This window comes from Vicugna pacos, chromosome 5 (assembly GCF_048564905.1).
Source record: "Vicugna pacos chromosome 5, VicPac4, whole genome shotgun sequence".
NCBI lineage: Eukaryota > Metazoa > Chordata > Mammalia > Artiodactyla > Camelidae > Vicugna > Vicugna pacos.
The window spans coordinates 23904729-23932393 of NC_132991.1; the positions used below are offsets into that span (position 1 = coordinate 23904729).

Below are 27665 nucleotides of genomic sequence, written 5' to 3' on the forward strand. Positions count from 1 at the left end.
TGAAGTCTGCAGCACAGATCGACTTTTCCTTTTACAAATGATTTCTCTATAGCATGCAATGCTGTTTGACAGAATTTTACCCACAGTAGGACTTCTTTCAAAATTGGAGTCAATACTCTCAAACTCAGTCTCTGATTTATCAGCTAAGTTAAGGTAATACTCCAAATCCTTTGTTGTCATTTCATCAATCTTCATAGCATCTTTGTGAGGAGTAGACTTCATCTCAAGAAACCAATTCTTTCTTCATTCATAAGAAAGAACTCTCATTCATTCAAGTTTTATCATTAGATTGCAGAAACTCAATCACATCTTCAAGCTCTACTTCTAATTTTGCGAAAATTACCAAAATGTGACAAAGAGATACAAAAGGAGCAAATGCTGCAGGAAAAAGATGGTGCTGAGAGACTTGCTTAATGCAGATTTGCCACAAACCTTCAGTTTGTAAAAAATGTAATCTCTGCTAAGCTCAATAACATGGAGCACAATAAAATAAGACGTGCCTGTATGTTTTCAAGATCCAGAATTTTTGTTTGCTCTGCACTTAGCCTCTTGCCCTGAAGTGTCTGCAGGTCTGTAGTCCCCTTACGGTTTTCGCAAGTCATGCCTGTTGATTCCTGCAGCTTTTTCTAGCCTTATCTATGCCACTTCTGTCTTTCTGTGCTCCAGTTTGGGCAGCACATAGACCACTCCCTCAGGAAGCCTGGAGACAGGTTAGAAAGTTGCAAATTTGGTCCACTCTGTTCTCTCCAGGTCTCTGAACGGAGCTGGAGACTGGACAGAATGATGCTTCCCCCAAACTGGGTGGAGCAAGGGTGAGTTAAAACACTATGAATTTCCTACCATTTTGTATATGGCTTTTTTCTAATTTTTTTTAATTTTATTTTTTATTGAAGTGTAGTTGATTGACAATGTTAGCTTCAAGTGTACAGCAAAGCAATTCAGTTATACATTACATACATATATATATATTTTCTTTTCCACTGTATGTTATTACAAACAAAATTGAATATAGTTCCCTGTGCTATACAGTAGGTCCTTATTTGTATATGGCTTTTTCTTGATTGGGTGCTTCTTTGGTTGCTGTAGAACTTTGACTGACAGAATGTCAAAGTTATTTTAGTCAAGTTCAAGTTTTTCATTTAGTATTTCCGTATGGGAATAATAACCTGGAGCTTCCTGGTCTACCATTTTGCTGATGTCACCAATTTCAGAAGTTTTAAAATACCATAATAGAGATTTCATTTGGAATACCCCTGGTCTGAATTATTTGGCTTCTACTAGTGTGATTGCTTCCTTGGACTCAAGTTTCCTCTTCTGTGGCTGATTTTTTTGCTGTGGCCTCTGCTGTACCTGGTCCAGTGGGGCTTCCATATCCTCCTGCCATGTTTGATTTTTCTAAGAGAAATTTTCAGAATGATTAACTCTGAGCAGTTCCTCTCCTCTGGCCAAAGGCTATTTTGAGGAATTGTTTTCCTTTCTGCCAAATGGAGAATGAAAAGACAACCGTCTGCCTCAGAAGATTCTTCTCATCAGTGTGCTTTTTTTTTCCCCAGGGAGGTAGGGGTCAAATGGAGATAGAATGGGATGAATGGAGAAGTTGCAGGAACAGAATACAAAAACGGCCTAAGTGGACTTTAGGTGATGGTTTCATGGATGGGAGTTGAGAAGGGCAGAGAAAGGGGAATGGTGTGCCAAGTCATTGACTTATGTCAAAAATGTTATTTTCTCTATTCCTCCCTCACACTGTTCATGTTACAAAATAACACGGTCTACCAAAAATATTGTATGACAACCTAATTCATCTTTGTACTCCCAGTATCTAACAAGGTATATCAAGCACTTAATTGGTGCTCAATACATACTGAACTGAAATGACAAGTATCTAGTTTTCAAAGTGGCTCTGAATGCAGATCTTTAATACATACTGTTCTCACAAGAAAGTATTTTATTCCCATGTAGTGTTACATGAGCCTGTCCATAAATAACATGACAACTACCTAAGGTTAAAATATATGTGAAAAAATTTTAAAATGCATGTTACTTTTTGTCTCTGTGAAGTATAAAGGAGATTATGGGGATGATGAATATTGCATTCTTTTTGACATACACATTCTAATTTATTTTTTTCTCTCTTAATCAGTCATCAACCTATCAGTCAAGTAGTTGTATTGAGTTGTATTTCCACAGGATTTCGCAATGTCCTATCAGACATATTAAAAATGGCGTAACTCTGGTCCTAAGGAGAGCAATGTATTTTATCTATTCTCATCTCATTAGACAATGAATTTATTTTTTCTAAATGGGACTTTCTAGTCTCTTAAATTTATTTTAGCTTTTGGTGAGTGAGATGTGAAAGGAGATGGAAGAATAACCAAATTTAATTTTCTTTTAAAAAGATAGCTTTGTATATAGAAATGAGCCTTGTGCTTGGCAGCAAAAGATCTAAGTTCTAGTTTTAGCTCTTCTGCTCTCCATTGATGTGTCACTGTTCAGGGAAATTTGACTCTCCATTTGCTTATCTATAAAATAAGAATGAACCCAGTTCCCTTATATAACTGAGTTTATAAGGGACCCAAATGAGAGCATGTGTGAGAAGATACTATAAAATGTGAATTCTTGTGATGATCTTTCCCTTGACCTTCTTTTTTGTTCTGCTCTCTCTGTTGGAGGAAACAGACACTTGCCAGATTAGGGGGGCAAAAATTGGCATCAGTGAACGCCTAAGTGGTAGCCCGTAGAGAGCATGGGTTGCCAACAAATCTCTGTGCAGTGGAAACAGAAATGTTTGGAAAGCTTGTGTATGTGTTTGTATTATTAGACCATATCCTTCCTCTGCTCACAATCCTTCAAGGGCTTTTCAACCTGCTTAGCATAAAATCCAATGTCCTTCCTATGGCCTTCAAGACCCTTTCTCTTGCTTCAGACTGATTTTCTCCTCGCTCCTTTCCATTCCGATATCTTTGCTATTTCACAAACATTCCAAGCCCATTTCCTACTCAGGGGCTGTGTAACACTGTTCCTCTTCCTGTAAGGCTCACAATCCTGAGAGTTGCATGACTCATACTTACTCTTTAAACAGGTTTCTACTCAAAGGTCATCTCTACCAAACGGCCTTCCCTGATCATCTATCTAAAATAGTAGCCCCTGTCTCTCAAGTCCCATGACCTGACTTTATTTTTGTTCATTGTATTTAATGCTGCCTCTCTGTTTTATATATACACTTTTTATTGTTTGTATTCCCTACTAGAATGTAAACTCCAGGAAGGCAGGGTCTTTGTTATTTTCCCAGACCTACATTCAGTGCCCAGCTCATTGTCAATGCTAAATGAATAATTATCGAATGAATCAATGACTGGCTGAATTAATGAACAAACATGAGTGTCATCCCATGAACTCTACAAAGATTTATAGCCAAGTCTGTATTTTTAGAAATGTTATCTCTTGTTGTAGATTAAACACCTGATCACAGTTAACAGCACTTAGCTTTTCCCACTTTTTATAATAGTCCACTCTTGCTTTTACCTCAAAAGCCTGGTTGGATTCTTTTAAGCCATTGCTTTGAAGGCGTTTGTATATTTTTCTAAAGTCGTTTAATGAGTTGGAAATAACCATGCATGAAGCACTTTTAGCATAGCCTTTACAAAGTTAGCTTTTGCAATTTAGAATTCTTGTTAAGATAACTCATTGGAGAAAAATGTATTCATTTATATCAGATTGTTTCCATCACAGATGATCTTTGAAGGTACTTTTCAAGTAAGTTAAAATATGAAGTTATAGCAAAATAACAAGACACAGATCCCTGAAAGACAGAAATCCAAACTGGGCTCATGTGGAACTAACTCAACGGACGGTTTTGCTGGCAGCCTCATCACATGGGCAGTTAGAGGCAGCTCTGTGTATAGACAGTGGCTTGGCTGCTGGCACAGCTGCCAAGGTTGAGGAAAACAAACCTAATTGTAATTAGTGAGATTCCAGATTCTGCTGCCCTAAACACTTAAGAGAGTAAATGCCCTAGAAACAGAGGAAAAATTAGAGAAAATAGGAAATTATAGAGACCTTAGCACAGTTGTGCTGGCTCTGACTTGGGTTCCGAAGTAATGCTGAGTTTTGTGTTACTGCACTAATTTTTTAACTAAGGATATGGCCATGTGTGCTGAGATACGAGGGCGAGAAGCAAAGTAGAGAAGTCTGTAGGTCTATTAGGTCGAGACTGCATCTTCATAAAATATGTAGTGAAAAGTTGCAACTGTGTTTATTCCTTAGTTAACAGTAAGACTACAGCAATGGCATCTGGAGTTTTTTTGTTTGTTTTTTTACAAAGGGAGGAAATCACCTTCAAAAAATTATTTTTATAAGTGTGTAGAATGAAAGGAGAGGTATCAAGCAAATCTATTTCTTTGTAGTCTGGGTTACTGTCTTCTTAAAATTGAGAAGAATGGTTTAATCCCAGGTTTGGCTAGGAAAATATTTACCCTAATTTTCTTTGTTTGATTCCTTCTTTTAAGAAAGACAGACAACTTTGTATCAGCGCATAAACCTGATACGCTAGGAAGTTGCTTGCTGAGCTCTGATATGACAATGGAGAGCGTTGCTGTGAGCCAGTCAGGTGCTGCCTGTGGAGATGTTTTTGTTTGCAGCATTTTCACACATACTTATTCAATAAAGCTTTTGTTTTACTGACATTGGAAAACAGCAGACTGCATTGTGCTGTGATTTTGAAGTGACAGTGTCAGTGGGACTAGGGTAAAAGATTTGAAGTGAATTGAGGCTGAAAACTAAAGCTTTGTTGCTTCTTATTTAGGAAGGAAAGTTAAATTGAAGATTTTTTGTTTAATACTCCTGCTCCAAACCCTGTAAAAACGAAAACAACTAAAACAAGAGAACTGCAGCAAAACCAAACTTGTGTCTTCCTTGCACTATTTTTAGTGACAGAATGTCATTCCAAATATATTTCTATATTTCTCAGGGAAATAAGAAAATTGTCACAACATCTTATGTTAGTTTCTGACAGGCAATACATATTTAATACTCAATAAATAATATAGCTCAATCTAGTTACAACTTGACATTCTGAAAAGTGTAGTGTCTAATTGAGAGAGGATAAAGTGACACCTACCAGCAGAAAACAGGGTTTGTAATCAAGGTTCTTGTGATAAATGCGAATCACACAAAAAAGTCTTCTTCATAGATTAATTTTATACTTAAAGCCTAGACTTTGAAAGGATCCGTCAACAAGACATGATAGTAAACCTCTTGCAGCACAAACTGGCTCTAATTCTGCCCCTGGTGTTCCAATTGACTTTCGTGTGCCAGGGAACCTCAGCTGGGCTTCATTCAGCTGCTTCATCTAATAGAATGAGGGCAGTAACTGCAGAACTTCTAATACGTCTTTCTTTTCTAAAACGCCGCATCACTTTGTTTCAGAAAATAAGTAATTCAAACACCATGGTGGGTCTTTTAATAATATGTTAATAGAATTTTGTTCATCATGTTTGTGTGTGCAAGTGGACTATAACCTGAAAGTTATTATTCAGTAAATTTAGAGCTAAAATATTATTGACTTTAGCATTCATGGAAGGGTGGATGTGAATGCAGTTCTTCTAACAATGTCCCCGCAGTTCTGGGCTTTTTCTTCTGTCACAGTAATTATGTCCTTGTCCTCCATTATATTTTGATGATTCCTTCCATTCATGATATGTTAAGTTTCTCCTGTTAAAAAGCAAAATTCAACTGAGTAAATTTAAAGATCAAATTGGCCTTATTCAATGATTCATGAATCACACAGCATCCCATCTAGCAAATAGAAAGGAGCTTCAAAGTGCTACAGAAAGAGAATGGTTTTTAAAGGCAAAAAATGAGTAGGACAAGACAAAGGATTATTTCAGGCAAAGTCACCTTCCTGAGGGGGATGAAAGGGGGTATATGGTAGATTACCTCACTAATGCTGACCAGGAAATTCGACTGGCTGGTTAAGATTACTTTCCTGGGGAAGGCTGAAATTGCAGGTAGGTGAGGCTTGGTTTGGTGATATGGGTTTAGCACAAATGATTCCATTTGGGGCCTGCTATCTCTTTTATTAATATTCCCATCTTAAAAAAAAAATTGACTCAAGGTAATCATCATCTATTGTCACTCTTTCCCTTCACATCCAAGAGTAGTATTTTATATTGCTTTACTATTTACCTTCTTTATTTTCCTAATTACCAATCAATTACCAAAAAACAATGTTTTTTTAAAACAAAAAACTTCTCAATGGCATTTGTCCTTGTCACTTACACCTTACCTTGTACTTAGTTCCCAGTCATTCTCAGTGTTCTTTGCAGGCTTCCCAACTTGCAGTAAACATAAGATTTGGGTGTTTTCTGGCAGTTGGGTTGACCTCTTGTTCTCTTAACATTTTTCCTCAGGCTCCTAATTCGTATATTTGAGTTCCATAGCCATTAGCTAGCTTCTATAGGAGTAGTACCTGTAATCAAGTCATTGCTCCTAAACTCTACCTGCCTTCTAGTCAGCTCTGCTTGGACACATCACTGGCACTGGTCTCAGCATGTTCAGATAGAACCAGTGGTTTCTCTTCCCTAACACCCCGAGTCGGATATCTGTAACCTTCCGGTTCTTTTCTCCATGTTCCCCTTCTAACCTAGTCACTAGGTCCTAATCTACTCTAACTCTTAACATCTGTCCCCTCCCCCTTCTAAACTCATTGATTTCCCTTTGGTTTAGACTTTCATCACTTCACAGTGGAGCTAGTATACTGGTGTTTTATTACCTTTCTTTGTTCAATTTTCTTCCCCCTTCCATTCACCTACCACAGTGCACTTATAGAAATTATTTAAAATTGTAGATATGATCATGCATTTTATCATATTTTATCTATTTAAAACCTTTCAATGTTTGCAGTTGCCCTACGGAGAAGTCCAAATATCAGGACATGAAAGACCCTTTTCTGTGCCTACTTCTCCAAATTCATCTGTTGGACATTCCCCACCTATCTTTAGAGGCTACCCTACAGGCATACATACTACTTATAATTGTCCAAACATGGCATGCTATTTTCTACCTCTATTCCTACACTGTTTATTTTACCTGGAATTCTCTTTACCTATGATCAACCTGGTAAACTCCTATTTATACCACAAGACCCAATTAGGTGAACCTTTTTGTGATACTCCCCATAAGCACAGTTGAGTGTTATCTCCTTGAGTTTCCTGTGCCTGTTCCCACATACCTCTCACCTTGTCCAGACCTCATTTATCTTCTCTCAGTAACCATGTTTTATTTATACCCAACACTGTTCCTGATAAATAGTAATTACTTGATATATATATAGGGCTAAGCAATGCACCTGATAAGCATCCTAGAAAATAGTAGAGAAGTATGAATAATAATGCAACAATGTTTGCTGAGGATTTTGTGATCTTTTCTTATGTCCCTTTCCTCCCCATGAAAACAATTTATGTATAAAAGAATGAAACAGAATAGTTGGTATTAAAATCTTGAGGGATAACGTGGGGAAAGATCAAGAGGAGGAAGCTGGAGTATTTTGGGCACTTCTGAAGGGGAGATGGAGACCATCTGGAGAGGAGGATGCTGAGGGAATGAGTGCCAGGACAGAGATAAAAGTGAATGGAAAGGAAATGGTGGCTGAACAACATCAAAGGGCAACTCTACTGCAGAACTGAATAAGGAACTGTGCACTCACCCTGGCAGAGATGTAAGTGGGTGGCACTGGATGATCTATCTTAATGGTTATGACAAGGACTAAGAAATGGGGACACAATTTGGTTTATGACCGCTTCCTTCAGTGTGGCTGAGCTTATGTGCTTAGGACAAAATAATACAAAACAACAGGTTATGTTCTGATGGTTTTAATTTCTCTTTATGTGCAAATGTATCAAAATATGTGCTTTCTACTTTAAATAACACTAATCTAAACTACTAATTTAGAGTAACCCTTATTAACATATTTAACTCTTTTTCCTTTTTAAGAAAATTCATCCAACTATGATAAGTATTAAATAGTATTAAATAAGTATTATTTAAGATGATCTCTCTCCTTTCTGAAAGCAATCATTTCCATGTTCTGCAATGCAGAGCTCAGGTGGACCTGTGTGTGGACAGGAAATCCATGTGACTAAAACAAGATAGTGTATTTGTTTGACTTAGCAGAAAAATCACAAACGCAAACATCCTCTTCAACCATTTGTTTAGAATTAATTGCTAATGATAGATAGAAAGCTTTGAGAGCAACAGGAAGTATAAATAATATAGGAAGAAAAAAGAGAAAAGAATAGTGTTAATAATAACAGTTGCAGATGGTTAGCGTTTTCCCTGAAAAGTATTGTTTTAAATTTCTGTTAAATCTTACCAGATTTTGGGGGATTGTTTGATCTTAAGTAGAACATGTTGCCACTACTTCAGTGATAGTAAATGCTGCTGAAACATTTGCAAAATAAAGATCAATACACTGGAAATGCATGAACTTACATGTTTAGGTGATAAATCTGTGTCATAAAGAAGTTACTTTTTGTGTGGTTACATTTCCAGAAAATAATGTTGGATCCTTCAAAGTATTCATACAATATCCATGATCTGAATAGCAATATTTCTTGGGTGGAATACAAATTACCAAAAAACCCTTTCAAAATGCATATATGGATATATATTTTCTCTTACATACTTACAATTAATTTGTTCCTTGTTTTTTAAACAATGAAAACAAAACCAAATAATATAATTCAGTAATGAACATTGGTGGTGATCTAGATACTGAGAGACTTTAATCATGTAGTTGTCAGGGCATAGTTGAGTGTGTTCCATAGATGTTTGGCTGACAGTTCATTTTCTCACATCATGGTGAAATGGTGGTAGGTTTATTGTGGTACAGTCAGATGTGTTTGGATTTTTATATCACGAATTTTAGAAAAAGATGGGGTAACTGTCCATCTATAACTTGGGGAGATGTTAATCAGTGAGAATAAGGTACCAAAAACCAATGAGTGTTGATGTGTGAGTAGTAAAAAACAGCAAAAACGGAAACACAAAAACACAAACTAAGCAGCAACAAACAGCAGCCAGTAATGTTTTGGCTGTTTTAATATAGTATTTTCTATTGATAGGAGTAGAGAATGGGTATTTTAAGTCACCTTCCCTGAGTAATGTTTTGACTATTTTAGTATATTTTCTATTGATAGGAGTAGAGGGTGGGTATTTTAAGTCATCTTTCACTTTAAGACCAATTCTATTTTGGTTTATTTGCAAATCCAAATAAAAATAATAGGTTAGTACTGTGTATAGTTTTGGACACTAATTTATTAAAGAGTCTGAGGAAGGATCTCAAACAACTTTGAATGCTATTTTTAGAGTAAGAAATTCTACAGAATTTCTCTGGAAGTTGTTCCTCTTGAATTTACAGTCACAAATTTATATTCCCTTTGTGATCTAAGTGGAAATGATCCATCTTCTGTTCAAATTATTGGTCAATATGTCAGTCAGATCAAATGCCACTTCTAAAATGCTAAAAAGTGCTTCTGAGGAACAGGGGATTTTTTTAACAAGACATAAAGTGCTTTTTAATCCATTTCTTACTTGTTAAAAGCATTATGATTCTTACATATTGTTCTATCATGATGTGGTTTTAATCCTTTATGAGAAGGGAAAACACACTGTGGAATTCTGAAGTAAGTTTAGAACTGAGTCTGGGTAGTCTCCTTAATAGCAGCCCTCCCCCAAAGCTGGGGTAATCACATCGTTCTTCTGGAAATACTGTGATCAATGAAATGGGGAAGATTTTTAAGAAAGAATATAAAAATATTTGCAGAATTCTTTTTTTTTTTAAGTTTTTCAGATTTGCTTTTGACTTCTAAAGAATTTGATTTCTCATGTTCTGAATAAGTCCACCAACTCCAAAATACCAGTCCAACAAGTGGCCATGGGAACCCCATGAAGAAGCAAAGACAGTGTTGCCTTACAAGAGGGAATGTTTTATTTTTCATGTGAAAGTTAATTACCTCTGGGGGTAAGAGCTAAATTAACAGTTTTTCCATATATCCCATCGTTTATCAGTCTTTTTTCCCACTTGAGTCCCATTTGATACCACATCTTTGATTAAACTGAATTTAATTCCACTCATAGCTAGATGTTAGAGGTACTAACAATTCGTTCAATTTACAATTAATAGAATCCAGCAGTAATGGGAAGGAATAGAGACTGACATCAGAGGTACTGCCAAGTTCATAACCATCTTCCTACTACATAGGGAATGAATGGGAGAAGGGTGAGTAGATTAGATAGTATACTATTGTAGTCGTCTACGCATGGCATGATGGTGGCTTGGATTAAGGTGGCAGAACTGGTGATGAAATTGGAATTGAAAAATAGTTCACATGTAATGTCGTAAGGCATTGTGTTGAGTTGGATATGTGACAGGAAGAGAGGGTGAGATCATGTGTGGTTCTCTGTGTTACTCAGTAGATGAGAGAGAATGCCGAAAGTGGGCCAAGCTGAGGGCAGAGAAAATGGGTATAAGAACATCAATTTAGTTGGGGTGCTGGGGATTTATCTATCTTTTTTACCTTTATAGTCAAGACTCCATTCACATCATCATGTCTCATTAAAAGGCAAATAAATGAATTACTGAGGATATGACCCAAATTTATATATCTATGACACCATGATGGAAAAAAACAAGCAAAATTCTACACTTTTCAACATGCCATCACTCCTGTTTTAAACCACAGATATATTTCATCATGGAGTCTTTCTCAACTAGTATTTAATAGTTGCTTTCATGGTTCTGTCAACAGAGTAACAAAACTGAATTTTCTTTGCTTCCTGTCTTTAAAAAAAGAATCTTATTTACTATCATTTGACTAATGATACTGGAACGTACTTCTTACAATTGCCAGTAGTCTAACAGATCATGATAAGCACTTAATTTCGAGTATTTTGGGTGCAAGAAGTTCCAAGCGTGTGTAGAAAAACTCATATTTTTTAGAATCTCCTTCCCTCTGCCAGGGAATGTGGGTTTTGCTTCAGGAACTTTAGAAGAGCCTTCTCTGCTTTAGGTGCAGCCCAGGAGCTCATCTAAGGATCAGGAGACTTGAGACCATCCTCCCATCTCCTGCAGCCACCCCCCAACCCTTGAATCCTCTTAAACAGAAAAATGAATTTAAGAACTACACCGAATATATTTGACCAAGTTTGGAAAAGAATGCTAATTCTCTGGTTCTGTCTGTGCTGGCAAAATGACTGAGAATCTGCGGTAAATGTTTGAATACTGCATTAAGGAAACCTGATCTGAAGGTCCAGGTTGTCATTTCCTACTGAATTACACACAGGTTCCTTGGCGTAGTGTTTCAAGTGTGCTCGCCACCAAGCGACTTCTTCGTCTGTACTTGTCTGGTCCTCTCTCTGTAAGCCTGTGCTGCAGACAAACTAGATTGCTTGTCATTCCCTACTTGTCTTCATACTGTTCTCTGAACCTGAAATCTTTTGCTCTCTTACCAGATCACTTCCCTTCTTGCTTTACATTTCCTGCCCATGTCTTGTTCACAACTCTCAAAATTTTGATTTTTTTTTCTTTTAAGGCCTATCTCAAATGCTAGCTCCACTACTGCAGTGCTCTTCAGTTTCTTCTTAAAGCATTTGTAATAATTGGCAGGCTTATCTTCTGCTTTAACCTTGTAAAGCACCTCCTCATCCTTGTCTTGCTTATTGTGGTTATTCATGAAAGCAATAAATATTTTTTGAATTAAGTTGAATCATCCCCACTGACAGCCCCTTTTTACATTAGTTAAGAATTGGGAAATTATTCAAATCACGGATAGACAAAGGTACTGTACGAGGCTCTCCCCATTATATTGCCTCATTAGGCCGCATTCACCAAACATGGGTTGAACACCTACTAATTTCAGTGTTCTGTGTTACTCTGTCCTGGAAACAGGACCAAATATAATTGCATAATCATATCTCAGGAAAAATATATAATTATGTGCATCTCACATGTTCAAAATAAATTTCTAAAGTAAAATAATTAGACTAACTTGATATCAATTAAATCTTTTCCAAATAAAGACTGGATATTTAGCTTGGTTTGATCTTGTGTAAATGCTGATAAAGAGAGTTAATCCTTCCACTTGAGAAAAACAATTAACACGTATCTAACCCAGGCACTCATTTATTCAATAACTTTCTCAACAAAATTTATAAGTGAAGACACATTTTTATTCTCAGTCCCTTGGCCGTTTTTCAAAGATGCTCCCAAGGATTTGGTTCTAAAGTCCCTGATTGTAGGTAAGTTTCCCCGGATTGGTTATAAACAGGACAGAAGTACAGCTGAAATCTGGAGGCAGCAAACAATTGTGGAAAATCTGTGAAGTAATGTTATCCTTGCAGCCTTTTCCGGCCTATTTGCAGGACCCATGGGCTGCAGATAAGCATTAGGTACTCGTCCAAAACAAACCACAGGGTCTTTATGCCACTGTCCATCCTTGGTGTAACTTTCTCACAAATAATTAACTTAATAAAAATATACAATCTTTTCATCATTAAGAAGGTTGGGGGTGGGGGAACCACCTGGGTATGTGTGATCTGACAATTCACTGTTTTACTGTAAAATTTCCAGCCAGCCTTGCGTTTATGAAATGACCACATGATAAGATGTAAGCCAAAGAGTGTAAGAAATGCATTGTGGGTAAGGAGTTTATTTTTTGTTATTCTTTTGAAATATTCAGCTGGTATTAAAAACAGACCTTTTGAGCTGGAACAACAGTGGTACAGGTAGACTTCTTACTTTTGGGAAAGATCTGGTCTTTAGCTTATGGGAACCAAGCCGAAGCAGATGTGAAAAGTTCAACTAAAGGAAGAACAGATTAAACGCACTTCTGTGGCTGAAAAACCAAAACAGATGTTATTATTAAACCACAAAAACCTGGGTGCATTTAAGTAACACTAGGTGTCTGAATATTAAATTTGTGTTTAAAAAATTAAGGCATTTAAAGCTACACAGACTGTTGTGGGCCAAGAAACTCTTAATCTTCACATCAAGGAGTTTGCATATTAAAAAAAAATTTAGGAACATTGAGTCTCTGTCATTGTGCTTGTCATCTAAAGCATGTGACAATGAAAAACAAAGCCTTTTGGTGATTTTAAAATTATTTTTTCCAAAGCATTTTGAAAATATTTATTTACATAATTTTTGAATGTCTACACAGAACAACTCTGAAATGTCTAGATTACTGATGTTACAGTGTAAATCACGGAGAGATCAAGCCATAGAGCAGAATTAAGGTGATGCCAATATATGAATTCACAGGCAATTGGTCAACTAACTGGAATACTTCCCCCACACACATGACTGCCTCCATCATGGGATATAAAATGGCATAAGAAAGCAAATACAAATCAGAATTGTCCTACAAAGGCATGAACACACTTTGATACTTCATTTTGGCTTTCTTAATAACTTCATGTTCTTATATGCCACCTCATACAATTCTACCCACTTAGCCACTCAGGCTAAGATGCCAAGTCAAAAGGTTGCAAAGGTGTTGTCCTGTGAAAAGTCTTATACTAGCAACAAGCCAGCAGAGAGAGAGGGTGGTAGAGGAGAGGTGGCAGCGATTTGTTGCGTTGTTAGCAGCCTTTGATCATTAATCTAGGTATGTCTCACACACCAGGCCAGAGGGGATGTATTTAGCTAAAATGGACATTAAGGGTGCAGTCTTTCACCTCTCTTTGGAGAAATGAGTGTTATGTGATGTGGGACGATTTTGGAGAGAGCTGGGAGGACGCCAAGCTTCTATATCATGTAATCTTCAAGTGCTGGAAGTGGAGGAGTCTCTATTAATTATCCATTCCCATTGGAAGAATTCTCTTTTCCACTCTGGGTCTCAAGTTGGGAGAAGAAATGAGGTGATTTCTAAATTGCCTAGGGGCATTTTTTTCAAACTACACATGCTTTTTCTCTATTTTCTACATGAACATTTCAAAAGGTCTTTGAGATGATTCCAACTTCCACCTCTCATTCCCTCATCACATACCAATGAGCCCCACACCCCACTTCCCGTACCTTGGGAACCATAGTTTAACATTCTATGTGGGAATGACCACTGTCTTAGTTTAACATCCTACAAGATTCATGATATGGCCAGACTGTTACCTCCTCCACATGCTTCGTGAAAGAACTTGTATCATCATATTGATTGCATGTTGGGCTCACAATGTTCAGATCTATTGGGTTAAATAAAATACATTATCACAATTTCCCTGTGAGTTTTCAATTTTTAAATGTGGCTACTAGAAAATTTAAAATGACTTATGTGATTTGCATTTGTGGCTTGTGTTATATTTCTATTAGACAGCTCTGTTGCATCTGGTAATGAAAAAGAGGGAGAGGAGAGAAGTGACTGCTTAGGGAAAATAATGTAATGCATTTCTTTACTTTCAGCCATACTTTGCCCTTAGTAGCAACAATTTTGACTATATGTGAATTCCATTTAAAAAAAGATTAAGCAGTTAGCAAACAAGAAAGTAAGTAATGGGGAAAGATCCCAGAGCTAGCATCTCTTGGGTGGCTGGGCCAATAATAATGGAGCAAAGAGCTGGCATTTCAGCAGGGGGCATGTGAGAGGATGTTCCTGCCTGACCTGAGGACCGTGTGTAAGGAGTAGTCAGCCCTGAATGGTGCAAGTGACAATATCCAGGAAGGTGCATTCCGAGTAAGACCTGAATGTGGATAGTCCAATATGTGGAGTTCTTCTGAAAAACTGTTGAAAGAGAGCACATGAATAGAGAAATGAGACTACATGGGAGGGATGTAACTTTCTAAGAATTAGAAATCAATTTTTAATCCATTCTTTATTTCCATAAATATCCATTGAGGTCTATTCAAGCCATTTTTAAGACAGTGGGGAGGGAACCAAAGAAACAAAATTTCCATCTCCCGTGATGTTTGCATTTAAAGGGGAATAGGAAGATGATAAACAAGAAGACACATGGTAAGTGCATCAGGCTTTTCTAGGAAGATAAAGTAGAGCAAGAGTATAAAGAGGGAGGTGTGTTGATTTAGAAAAGATATCTAAAGAATATTGTTTTGAGGAGGTGACATTTGAGCAGAGATCTGGCTGAAATGAGAGAGCAAATCACATGGGTAACTGTGGGAAGACTGGTCCTGCCCAGAGTAGCAGACATTCAAAGGCTCTGAGGCAGGGGCTGTGTGGAATGTATTTTAGGAATAACTAGGGACCGGTGAGGCTAGAGAGGAGTGTGAGGTGAGGCTACAAAAGAGAAAGGGGACCAATTTTGCTGGACCTCAAAGGATAAGGTAAGGTTTCAGGAGTTGATTCTACGTGAGCTGGCCAGCTTTTGTAGTTTTGAGCACGGTACTGATATCATAGGGTTTACGTTTTAAAGACTCCCACCAACAGTAAGCAGAACAGATTCTAGTGAAGCAAGAGGGGAGAGAGCCCGTTAAGGAAGCTGTTTGCACAGGCTTGGTAAAAGCTGGTAATAGTTTATACTGGACGGCAAGGAGAGGTAGTTAGCAATGGTTGAATTTTGAACATGTTTTGAAGTTGACCAAAGGGTTTTCCTGGTGCATTGTATTTGGGGGATAAAGTAGGAAAAGAAGCAAGGTTAATTCCAAGGTTTGAGCTTATGCAACTATAAAAATGAGACGACCACTTATGAAGAAATTTGGAAGACAGTAATAAGCAAAGAATACATGTTGCAATCTATAAGATATCCACTAAAAGGAAAGCTAGAAAAGGTACTACTAGCAAACTAACAAAGAGAAGATAGAGTAAAAAGATCTGATTAGTCAAAAAGAAACATCAAGAAAGACGTATAGCACAGGTAGACCAGATAGAAAGCAAATAACATGAGGGCAGATGTGAACCCAAATGCCAGTAATTTATATCGATCAGATTCCCTGCTGAAAACTAAGGTGACAGTAGGGTTAACAATATAAATTGAGAAGAAACTCCTGGAGGAGGAACAGGTAGGAAGGGGTGAAAATTAGAATTCATTTTGGGAATGATAGGTAGAGATGATTAGTTGACACTTGAATATTGAAGTCTGGATGGAGTTCAAGAGGTTGGGGCTGATAATGTCCATTTGAATCACTAGAATTTTCCAACAGTTAAGAGTCTGCCTCTCAAATTCATGTTCTGGTGGTGACTAGTTGACCAGCTAAATATATACATAGAAGACATGTTTTAAAGGAGATTCAAATATCTTACTGATACTTGTATTAATAAACTTGTAAGATTTCTTTTCCTTGTACTATCAAGGTATTCCATGTACTATGAAGAAAGTATTTCAGTGAGAGGGAATTCAGACCTGATGGTGGCTACAGTCCTTTCCAAACCTACAGTTCTACCTTTATAAAGTGAATCCATGATCATTCCAGGTGAACCATTTTACAATAAAAATTCATTTTATTTCATGTAAATCATAGGAAAACTACCAACTCTTAAACTCCTTTTAAGGAGCTTCAAGTTGCCTTAAGACTCATTCATTTAACTTGATAGATGCCATTGAGGTAATCACTGTTAACATTTATTTTGCTAAAAATATTTGGAGACTTGGAAAAAATATAGATGTTATTTGAAATTAGAATAGGGGGATTCAGATTTCCTTTCTATCTCAACTTTTATAACCACCGTATTACTACTTTTCTAAGTGTATCCTTAAAAACAACATTTAAAAATATATTCCTACAACATAGATTATTACTCTAACAGAGTTACCACTGTAGCTCTTGATTTTTGCATTCATATTCAACAGGTGGCCTTTTTCATATAAACTTACATAGTTGTCACACTGAACTTAACTAATATTTGGAACAAGTTTATAAGTTTAAATTTTGTTCTGCTAAATATTATCTTCCTTTGCAGTTCTCGATTGTTGAGATCTGTTTATATATTGACTAGCTCTCTTTCAAACTTTGTTACCATGAAAACATGAATTCACTTCTTTCTGCATCTCTTAATTCATCATACTCAAAAACTTTGAACAGAGGTAAGAGAACAGAAGCCCATGTTATACCATGTCAAATGTGCTTCTTAGCTTAATGGTGATCAGGTGACTTAAGTTGCATTTCATTAGAGAAATTTTTTATTTTTAAAAATTATGATTTTACTTATTTTTATTGAAGTATAGTCAGCTTGTGATGTTGAGTTAATTTCTGGTATACAGCATAGTGATTCAGTTATATGTACATATATATATATTTTTTTCCTTTTCACACTCTTTCATTATAGGCTATTACAAGGCATTGAATATAGTTCACTGTGCTATACAGTATGACCTTTCTGTTTACGTATATTTTATCTATATTAGTTAGTATCGGCAAATCTTGAACTCCCAGTTTATTTCTCCATCCCCTTCCCCCTCCCTGGTAACCACAAGTTTGTTTTCTATGTCTGTGAGTCTGTTTCTATTCTGCAAATAACTTCATTTGCCTCATTTTTTTAGACTCCACATATAAGTGATATCATATGGTATTTTTCTTTCTCTTTCTGGCTCACTTTACTTAGTATGACAATCTCCAATAAAAGAACAGAAGCCCATGTTATACCATGTCAGATATGCTCCTTGGCTTGATAATGATCAAATGACTTTAGTCGCATTTCATCAGAGAGAAATTTAACTTACATTAATTGAATTATATTCTCCACACAATAAAAATAAGAGTGGGGAGGACTGAGAGAGGGAAAGAGAGACCACTGTACACAATGAGGCTCGTCTGCCCTTCATTCTGCTCAACTGGCGTATACTTGGTAGTTTCAGTTCTCATCAGATTTCTCATTTTCATGAAGTTTTTAGTTTTATCGTTTTGTCAGGCTGAATGTGATTCTAGTTTTTAAAGATGTTGGGGGGGTGTACAATATGGTTTGCAAACATGAGCCAACTACTTTATATAATGCTCAATCATAGAAAAAATGATTAGTTTCATAGCCGGAGGAAAAACTGGCTGTGTTGATTTATTGAGACATACTAACAACTATTTCAAGGGCAATTTTGATTACATAATATTGCCTCACAAATAAAATATGAAACTTTCAACAAGACACAACTCCCCTTAACTGTACCATGATTTAACCCCAAATCTCCATCTTATCAATGATGATATGATGTATTAGCTTTCATGGAGATACAGATATAATATTCATTTTTCCCTAATCTCTCAAACTAGAAATATTTTTGAAGTTATTAAATATTACTTATTGACTGTAGATATTTGCTAGCTCCTTTCCTTGTGATTGCAAAGTATTGTTTCTAACACTTTTAGCTTCCAATATTTTCTAGAATTCTTTTAAAACTGGGTAGATTTTTTTCAGAGTGTCAAATATTCTGTCATGAGTACAGAGGGCAGGACTAGATACTTCTTGAGTGGAATTTGAGTCCTCTCATGCTGCAAAATGCTTAGCACAAGCCTTTCCATCTCCACTCATGCAGTTCTTTTTGATAAGCCACAGTCCCTCCTGTCTTCATGACCCAGGCAAAAATTCAGCATTTTCAAGTTTTATCTGAACAATAATGCCCTATGCTATAATTTTCCTCTCATAATGTATTCATCACATGAAATAATCATTCACTGTTAAAATGTTACCTTATAATCATTTATCCAATTATTATTATTTGTAAATGTGCATTGAATGCGATTTTAAGTCTTGTGAATATAGCAGTAGCAAAATAAACTTTCTTATTGTCTTGCAAAGACTGTACATTTAAAACGTATCCACAAGCAAGTAGAGTGTGGTTTAAGACAGAAAAGTCCTAGATGCCATAAGAGCATGAAAGTGGGTCCCTTTTCTGGCTGCACATTGGAATCACCCAGGGACCTTCTAAAAAAAACCCAACAGACCAACAAGCAAACAAACAAAGAAACACCACCACCTATGCCTTGGTCTCATGCCCATGGTCTGATTTACTTGGTGTAGAGCAGACTGAAAGTGTGGGTAGTTTGAAAGTTCCCCAGGTGATTCTAATGTCAGCCAGGGTTGAGAACCAGTGTGCTCCACCCTAACTGAATGCTGGCTGGGGAGCCTTAGTTTATATGGTACTAACATATGTCCATCTGGTCAACCGTCAGTTACCTCACTGGACTCTTCAATTTAACTTTTCACAAAAGGTAGTAATAGTCAAGGGAGTGTGAAAGAAGAACGGATTCACTCCTAGCATCCATTTTCTTGTGGGATCCTTGGTATCAGTAAGTGATAAACCTGTGGATTCTCTCCTGTGCCACTGCCAGGAATAGCAGCCTCTGGAATTCTTTATCTAGAACGTATTTAATTGAAGATCAGGCATCATTGATGATCATTCTCATAGAAAGTGAATAGCATTCATCTTACTTCCTTCCCCACCGCACATAGAAATGTGATGCCTTTTAAGCTTGATCTCTAGCCTTTCTTCAATTTTAAAGCTGTTTTTCTGGGCCCAGGCACTTTAATGTTTTTTTAAGCAAGAATGAATAAATTCTGCGTCTGCTATGGATAAAAAAGACAAATAATCTTACTAGTTAGCCAAGTCCACACTTCCAAAAAAGAAAATAAGAGGCATTTATTGTCTTAAGTCAGGCTAAACGTAATATGATTTAAGGTATCCAGGTAATCAAAGAAATCAAGTTTTCGTTCCACCCACCATTTATCTGGATGAAATAAAATTTTTTCTTTTCCCACCCTTCATCATCCTGTCCTGCTAATTTTGCTGCTTACACAACTTGGCCTTACCTTTTGTGATATTTGCTTTTTCTTCAACTAGGTGCCCTTCAAAGGTTAAATAAGAGAGACTACAATTTTGCATCATGACTTGAAACTATTAGAATTTAGATAGCAATTCAGTAGTTGGGACAATGAATTTCAAAATACCAAAAGATAACAGGTTTAGAGAAATTGGCATATGTTAGTGATTATGCAATCATCCATTTCCCACAGATTTCTTTTTATAGGAAACTTTGGAAAATCCCAGAAGAACTGACCGAGTCATTTAAACCACAACAGGTTTCTTTCAACATCAAAATCTTGGGTAGGCGTGGGCAAGGAATAATGTTCTTTTTTTTTTTTTTTTAAGGCATGGACAGCCTGGGTCTGAGTGTACAAAGCTGTGGCTTCCCCTCCTATAGATGCCTTCTGAACGGCAACTCTAACTTCCTCCTCAAACCAAGGCATCCTGAAAACATCCAAGCAGAGGAAGCATTTTTTCACCATGACATGGGAAAGGGCCACAGAGATCCAAATGGAAACGGACATTTCATGTGAGTGACTGTTTCTATCCCAGTTTGGCTTCTTGCCTAATTCAACAGACACTTAGGTGGCTGACTAGGGAAATTTTTGTTAAAGTGAATCCAGCTCTGAGTTGGAAACAGTGCCTTTGGACTGGCGGCTGCATTCCTTGTGCTAGCTGGCAAAATTAGCAAATTTTTCTATTTATTGTTGTTGTTGGGTTTTGAAAATACTTCATTTCCTGGCAACAGTTTTCTTTCTCTGGTAGATAAAGGGAAAGATCTCTTCCATCTACACTGCTATCAACTTAGAAGCTATTTTCTCAACCAGGCAGGATCCCCTGAAGACTCACTCTAGCTCTCCATGGCCTCTTGACAGCTGGCTTATAACCAAGCGGTCTCAGCAGAGTCCTCCCTTCCCTGATTGTGTATGTCAGTGGGAGTCTGTTTGCTGTCACCAGAAGGTTCATCTTACGTGTATGACCATGGCGGCTGTGTGTGTGTGTGTGTGTGTGTGTGTGTGTGCGCGCGTGAGTGTATTCATGCGTGCGCACGCGCACACATGTAAAAGGTGGGCACCATGCCTAGTTTTTCGCTTTTAAGAATGGTCAAAGACAATGATTAAGAAATTAGAGATTAAGGTGGCAGTCCTTCCCCTGTTGATCTCCAGGAAGCCAAATAAAATCTCATTTCAAGGGCCACCTATCATATTGAGGTAATACACACCACTGTGTTAATCAAAAATAGACAGTTTCTACACTGGTGGCAGAGTGAATTGACACAGTCATTCCAGATGGCATTGTAGCACAAGTCAAAAGCTTTAAAAATCACACATCCAAACTTAGGAATTGATCTCAAGGAAATATTTATAAGTGTACCATAAGATTTATCTGTAATGATTTTCGTTGCAAAATAAGAAGTGAAAAACAACTTAAATGTCTAACATTTGGAGAATGTTAATCAACTGTAATATGTACATCTAGTGAAAGGTTTTTGTAGGCATGCTTTTAAAAAATATCTAATGACATGGAGTAAGATTTTGACGTAATGCAGAGTGGAGTAAAAAGAAGAATGAGAAGCTAATACAGTTCAATGACAAAGTTATATAAATAAGTACGTATAACTGCAAAGAGTAAACAACTAACAAGACATAGAAATATACCAAAATTGCAACAGTGGTTTTCTTTGTAGTTTGGCATTCCAGGTAGAATGGATGGATAAATGGATGGATGGATGGATAGATAGATAGATAGATATTATGTAGATATGGATAAAACATTTTTTATAAGAAAGAAAAAATATTTTGTTGGATATAAAAATATTTTCCCAACCTGTAAATATTACAACTTATTAGTATATCCATATCAAACTACATTTGGGAAAACATCATTTTTGTTTCATAAATCTAATTACCACAGAATAGAAATAGCTTGAAAGAAAAACGAAATTCTAGACAGGGCAGAGAGCTAAGAGACCACCCAGTTCCTCTCTCTGCTTTCTCAGGGGAGCAGAGAGCTGATAGCTCTTTTATCAAGGTTGCAGCTACTTTGTGATAAAAGCCCAAACAAGTCCCAGCCCAAAGCTCATTCCAGTATGCACAGATAGCATTTTATAGTTAATGTTGTTCTGTCTTTGTTTACATGTAGGTCATTGATTTTGATTAGCATTTTGATTATTTGGTTAGCATATTTACCTCCCAAATGGTCAGCTATTTCTGGATATTGAGGCTATCTGACATTTCAAATTCAAAAAGGTTGTCACAGTAGTAACAGCAACCCTACACGTTGCGTAGATGACGTCTGGTGGGTGGTGTGCAGCAAGACCGTCTGTCTTAGAACCTGTTGCTATTGGTGCTTCTGACCTTTAGCCTGGATGATTTTGAAGTAGAGGCTGTCAATTGAAAAATGCAAGGAAAATAAATGATTTCTAACCAAGTAACTTTAGTAAGATTTTTTTTTTTTTCTGCATCAGGTATAGAACCTTGTAAGAATTCAGTAAATCCTCATTGATGGAATTAGTAAATGCATGATGTTTTCAGCAACATTTACCTCTCATGGTATAGAATTACATACAGTTAGAATTGGCCGTAATATTTAAACAGTTCACACAGGTCCTAACTTACATGGTATGATAGAATAATATTTCCTGAAGCAAAAGAACAGATTTATTTTGGTTTAAGCTTTCCCCTTTCCCCATGTGTTGCTTTTATGTTGCAGAAATTAACTGGGAAAATACCACATAATACCTACCTGGTATTATAACCTTCTAATAATTCAGTCAGCGAGTATTCACAGTTTCTAAGGAGGGAATATCTAAAGTAATGAATTCTGAATAATATTTATTAGCTATATTTTAATGACCCATCTTTTATATTGAAAACATTAAAATCTTTTAGAAATGACTTTATAAATGTAATTTTAATTCTTTCACCACATTCATGGACCACTGCTTTCTTAAGAAAGAAGATTAAGCAGTTCAGGTTTGGGGGAACAGATGACTGCACTAATCTTCAGGTATTTCTCTTCTTGATACGGCCACTAATGTCTGATTGTAGAAGTACAGGCCCCATCACAGCACTGTTTTTGTGAGTGCTCTGCTGATTTAACTGTCTGTCAGGGGCTGGAAATCTGGTGTAAGAAACACACTGACCTTCAGCACTTTCAGGAACAGACGGGCCCTTCTAAAATAGTTCACAGAATTAGCTTCATGAAAAGCTAGGGGATGTGATCACGTAGAAGGGATTCAAATATAACACAGGAGCTTTGGAAGCCAGGTAGAGCCTTATTCTCAGGATTCCTAGAATTGAAGATCCAGGCTTCTCTCTGATGTGGACTACCTACGGAAAAACCCACAGCAGGACTGGTAGACCTGTCCCGAGTGGCAAAAGGTATTTAGTTTGACCATAAGATCTCTTTAGAATTTGGAGAGAGATTACTTGAAAGCTAAGTCAGCTTCCTTTGATAAACCAAACGACCTGGTGAGGTGGCCTTGTCCTCCTCTCGAGGCAGTGGTCAGCTTGTCCTGGGTGGAAGCTGCCTGCTTCTGCGAGGCAGGTGTCCTGCACCGGCTGCCCTCCACTCCTGATCTAGTCTGCTTCACGCATCTAATAATAGATTTCCTGCCTGATCAGGATGGAGATCTGATTTTTTGATCGCTGTCAAAGCACTAAAGCTTTGCTGGCTCTTCCTTCTGCCCCAGGTATGTTTTGTAACTTGACTCAACATTGAATCACATATTATATTGGAAAGGACTCTGAAATTTGAATAGGTAAATATCTTTTATGTCTTTTAAAATGTGAATATAGGCCCTATTCATTTTATTTCTTTCCGTTTTTAAGGAAATGATTCAAGTCTTCCTAACAAGTTTTTCCTGGCTACCACAGTCTTTGCTTTTCTCCCTCTTTTCTGAACTCGTGCATTTTTTTATCTCTAAGAATTTAGCACTTAAGGTTGGCACTATTACATTTCTCTAGAATTCAGTTCAATTCAGTGTTAGACATTTTTCCTATGAAAGGCAAGGATAATGCCTTTTACTAACATTGCATATATTACTAATATCTTTACTAATATTATTACTGGTATATGTGCTAATATTAATTTACTAATATTCCTAATATTACAGAACTTACTGTGTCTGCAGATTTGCAAGTGTATTCATTGACTAAAACAGTATTTCCACTTGGTTACTATTTAGCCTAAAACGTTAATTTTCGTCAGCATGAAAATAATATATTGAACTGTAACACATCCCCCATAATACATAGCAAGTCAAATAATAGCAATTCCTCTTTCATGTCCTCAGGAAGAAGTACTTCTAACAAATGCCTAACACAAAAATATAAGTTCCTGCCCTGATTTTCTATTACATTATACATTTCTTCTTACCACTACTGAGCCAATGTTTTCCTCTTTTAATTTCTCTATTAACTTTAATTAGGCTCATGAGTTTGCTGGCCAGGTGGGTTTTCCCTAAACACTCACAACTCTGTTTTCCAGGCTAGTAGTAGAATTAAGTTAAGCTGCAGATTTGAGGCAGATTCTAACATTATAAGCTGCGGAAGTTTCCAGTGCCACAACTCATTTCATCCACTGAGGATTTCAGCAGGCAGCACTTTTAATAAGCCAGGCTCGACATTTTTCAAGGAATACTTTGGGATCCATTTTTGAAAGCAATATTGGTTATGATTCCACAGCTGGAAGATTTCCGAGGAAATAATGTTTGTCCTCTTGAAAACATGCTTGGTCCATACGGCATAAAGTGCGTAACAATTCTGAGCAAACGATTCTAAATTTTACCAGAACCTATTTCTAATATGTAGTTTTCCAACAGCATTGTCATGGGCACACGATAGAAGAATAGTAGGATTAGTTCCAATTCAGTCTTTTACTTTCATTTTAGTTTGTCTTGTAGGGAAGATAAACTTGCCTACATTATTTATGTATTTTAGTGTATTAACGTAGCCTTCATTTGTAGTTTTCTTGTGAAAAATCTTAAAAATGGAGCAGAACAGAGCCGAAAATCTTCCTGCGATCCTACAGGGCATTAGATGGACTCAGGTATGCTGGCTGCTGGTTTAATAAAAAGATAGGATTTCCATTTACTCCAGGCAGGCTTAATGTATTGTTCTCGGAGTGAGACAGTCAGAATGAGTCAGGAGCCAAAGAATACACTTTATAGACACAAATAATCGTAAATTCAGAATGTCACCTTTAGGCAGAGGCATTTTTATTATTGTTAGTGGAGCTGCTGAGTAGGTTTGATGTTTTATTCTCTTGAGGACTCAATGTTCCTGAGTCCTGGAACCCTGTCTTTATCAGGCTCACAAGGAGGGAGCCCAGCCAAACTTGCTTCCTATACTTCTCTATGATTGATAGCAGATGGCATGCTTTAAAATAAACCTATCCATTAGCAGTCCTCAGTGTTTTTACTCAAGGCATTTACAACTGTCTCAAGCAGAAAACACATTCACTCCGTGAGCTAGTTTCAGTCCACAACAGCTGTACAGGTGCAAATCTCTCATTAACTCTTAAATAGTGGTGAAATAAACAATGGCTTTTTCCCCTTCCTTTATTTAAGGGAGGAGACTTCAAAGCTGCTGTGGAATTGCTCTCCTCCACAACAGAGCTTCAAAGGATAGTTTTATTAAAACTGAGCAGTAGTATGCAACGATACGCTAGTCCAAGGAACGTACATATCATGTGGTGAATGTTAGAGTTTAAAAGTTTGTTTCTAGGCACACAGATTCAGTGGTAAATTACCAGCCTCACCAGAGTGTTTGGGAAGAGGCAGAAAAGAGTGAAGACCTCATCAAGGTCCCTGGCGGCAGCGCTCAGGTCCCCGTCACAGGCACCTCTTCTCAAGCACGAAGTGCCCCATCCCCCTCCCATCCCCCTCCCATTGCAGAGGGAGTGTTGGACTGAGCTTTCACCAATATATGAGTTAATGGTTTGTTTTTAGGCAGCCATTTGGATGTCCTTGCATGTTGGTAGTTAGACAAAAGCAAAGTCTTTTTTAAGTTACCCATATTGAACACCGGTAAGAAGGCTGGCCTCAGGATATTGATTAGTGCTCAGGAGGAGAAAAAAAAAAGCTTTGTAGTTTAAATAATCTTGTCGTTAACACTGGCAAACACCTAACAGCATTTATCTCGGGCTGAGTTTTGGTCTCGAATCTTCCAAAAATGAACTTCTTAAATCTTGTCAACAAGATTTTTTTTTCTTAAGAAAACTGCTATCACTACCCCTATTTTTACAGATAACAAAGCCAGTCTGCTATATTGTCTTTGTTACAATTAAAAATGAGTCCTTAACAAGAGTATTTCCTGAAAGGAGGAATTGAGAGCCTGGGTTCTAAGGCCACACTGCCTGGGTTCAAATTCTTGCTTCAGCTCTTACTATCTGTATGACTGTGGGCATGTCACTTGATGGCCCTCTGTCTCCCTTTTCTCACATCTTATTTTATAACCCTGCTTTGGGCCAATAATTGTATCCACCTCATATGGTTGTTGGGATGACTGAATAAATGAATGTACGTATAATGCTTAGAACAGCGCCCGGCACTTAGTAAAAAGCCGCGTAAGTTTTAGCTATTGCGTTGTCATCACCACCATTACTAAAGTTATAGATTGACACTAAGCCCTTAAGATAAATTAGTCTTCTCCGATTATCTTCTACATCTGGGACTGTGTGTTTGAAAAAATTTTAATGTCCAAACAAAACAATTCATTTGTTTTTATTTCACACTTTATTAATCAAACACATACATATTTGCCAATCAGAGACTCTGATCAGCATGAGGTAATAAGTGTTTTCATATGAAATTGATAAGATTTTGCCCCAAAGCAAAGTAATTTGACACTCTAGCTCTAGCAGCCTTATTATTGGTGAGTGTGTTATTCCCTTAGGCCTTCTGAAATAATGAAACTGGTTAATGGAGCCCCTCATTACCTTCCATGGGTCCCCATGGGCCCATGCTGCCATGATAGGTAAACCTGAGCCAAAATCTCTCTTCAATGGGCAGCTGGAGATGCGAAGCAGTTAAAGTCATAAAATATGCCCTGTGACTACCCTATCCCTTGCTATTTTTTTTTTTAAAGGGTTGTCTGCAGCAAAGGATTTTCAGAGGAAGGTTCACATAATAGAGACTTGCCACTGATTTTCCAGGGCACACGTAATACAGAGAAATATGGTGGAAGGCTCCAAGTGTGCATGAGGCACACGTGACAACCCGTCTTCATGGCTGCCGCCTGTGTCCTCACCAGGAGCCTCTTGTAGAGACTTCTGCTTTCTGGTCTTTGCCAGTACTCTCAGATAGGTTTTAAATATATCCCAGCACAAGGTGAAGAAAAACCTAAGTGACGTGGGGAAATGGAAGTGAAGAACACCACCTGTTAGTGCTGGATTATTTTATGTTAGTAGGGATATTAGATATTCAGTTATTACAATTGCAAGAACTAAATGCTTACGTGGAACATTTCATTTGGATTTCTAAAAGGTAATTCTATATTGGTAGTGGTTATAGAATGTAAATGCTGGGCCAATGGATATTCCATGCTGCTTGCTGTAAGCTTTGAGGGAATATGGCTAGTAATTTGAGATTACTCAAGGGCACCTTGGGGTGCGTTTTAGAGGAAGTTGGTATATTAATGGTTCCTCCACACTTCATTACTAGTTTTAGCATCACACTGAATGGGATTAAGTCAGTTAGATTTATAACTTCTCTATACAGGGAGAAAGAAGGCTAAAGGATGAAGCCTAGGAAAAGCAGTACACTTATTGGATTAAGTCTTAGAGAAATTAAGTTTTAGTAAGAACTTTTTTTTTTCCAGAAAGATAGAAATTAGGAGCTTGAAAAGATTTAAGAAGACATTTAAGCATTATGGGTTTTTTTGTAGAATCCATTAAGACTATATTAATATAGAAGTACAACTGTGTATTAG

General features: G+C 37.1%; 1 long non-coding RNA gene across 1 annotated transcript in view; it reads left to right on the plus strand.

Moving 5' to 3' along the window:
* Window positions 1-27665, plus strand: part of LOC107034178 (uncharacterized) — a 561724-nt gene that overhangs the window by 357228 nt on the left and 176831 nt on the right. Inside the window, exon 4 of the long non-coding RNA XR_004190107.2 lies at window positions 20077-20260. This is a non-coding gene — a long non-coding RNA (uncharacterized lncRNA). The remainder of the gene's footprint in view (window positions 1-20076; window positions 20261-27665) is intronic.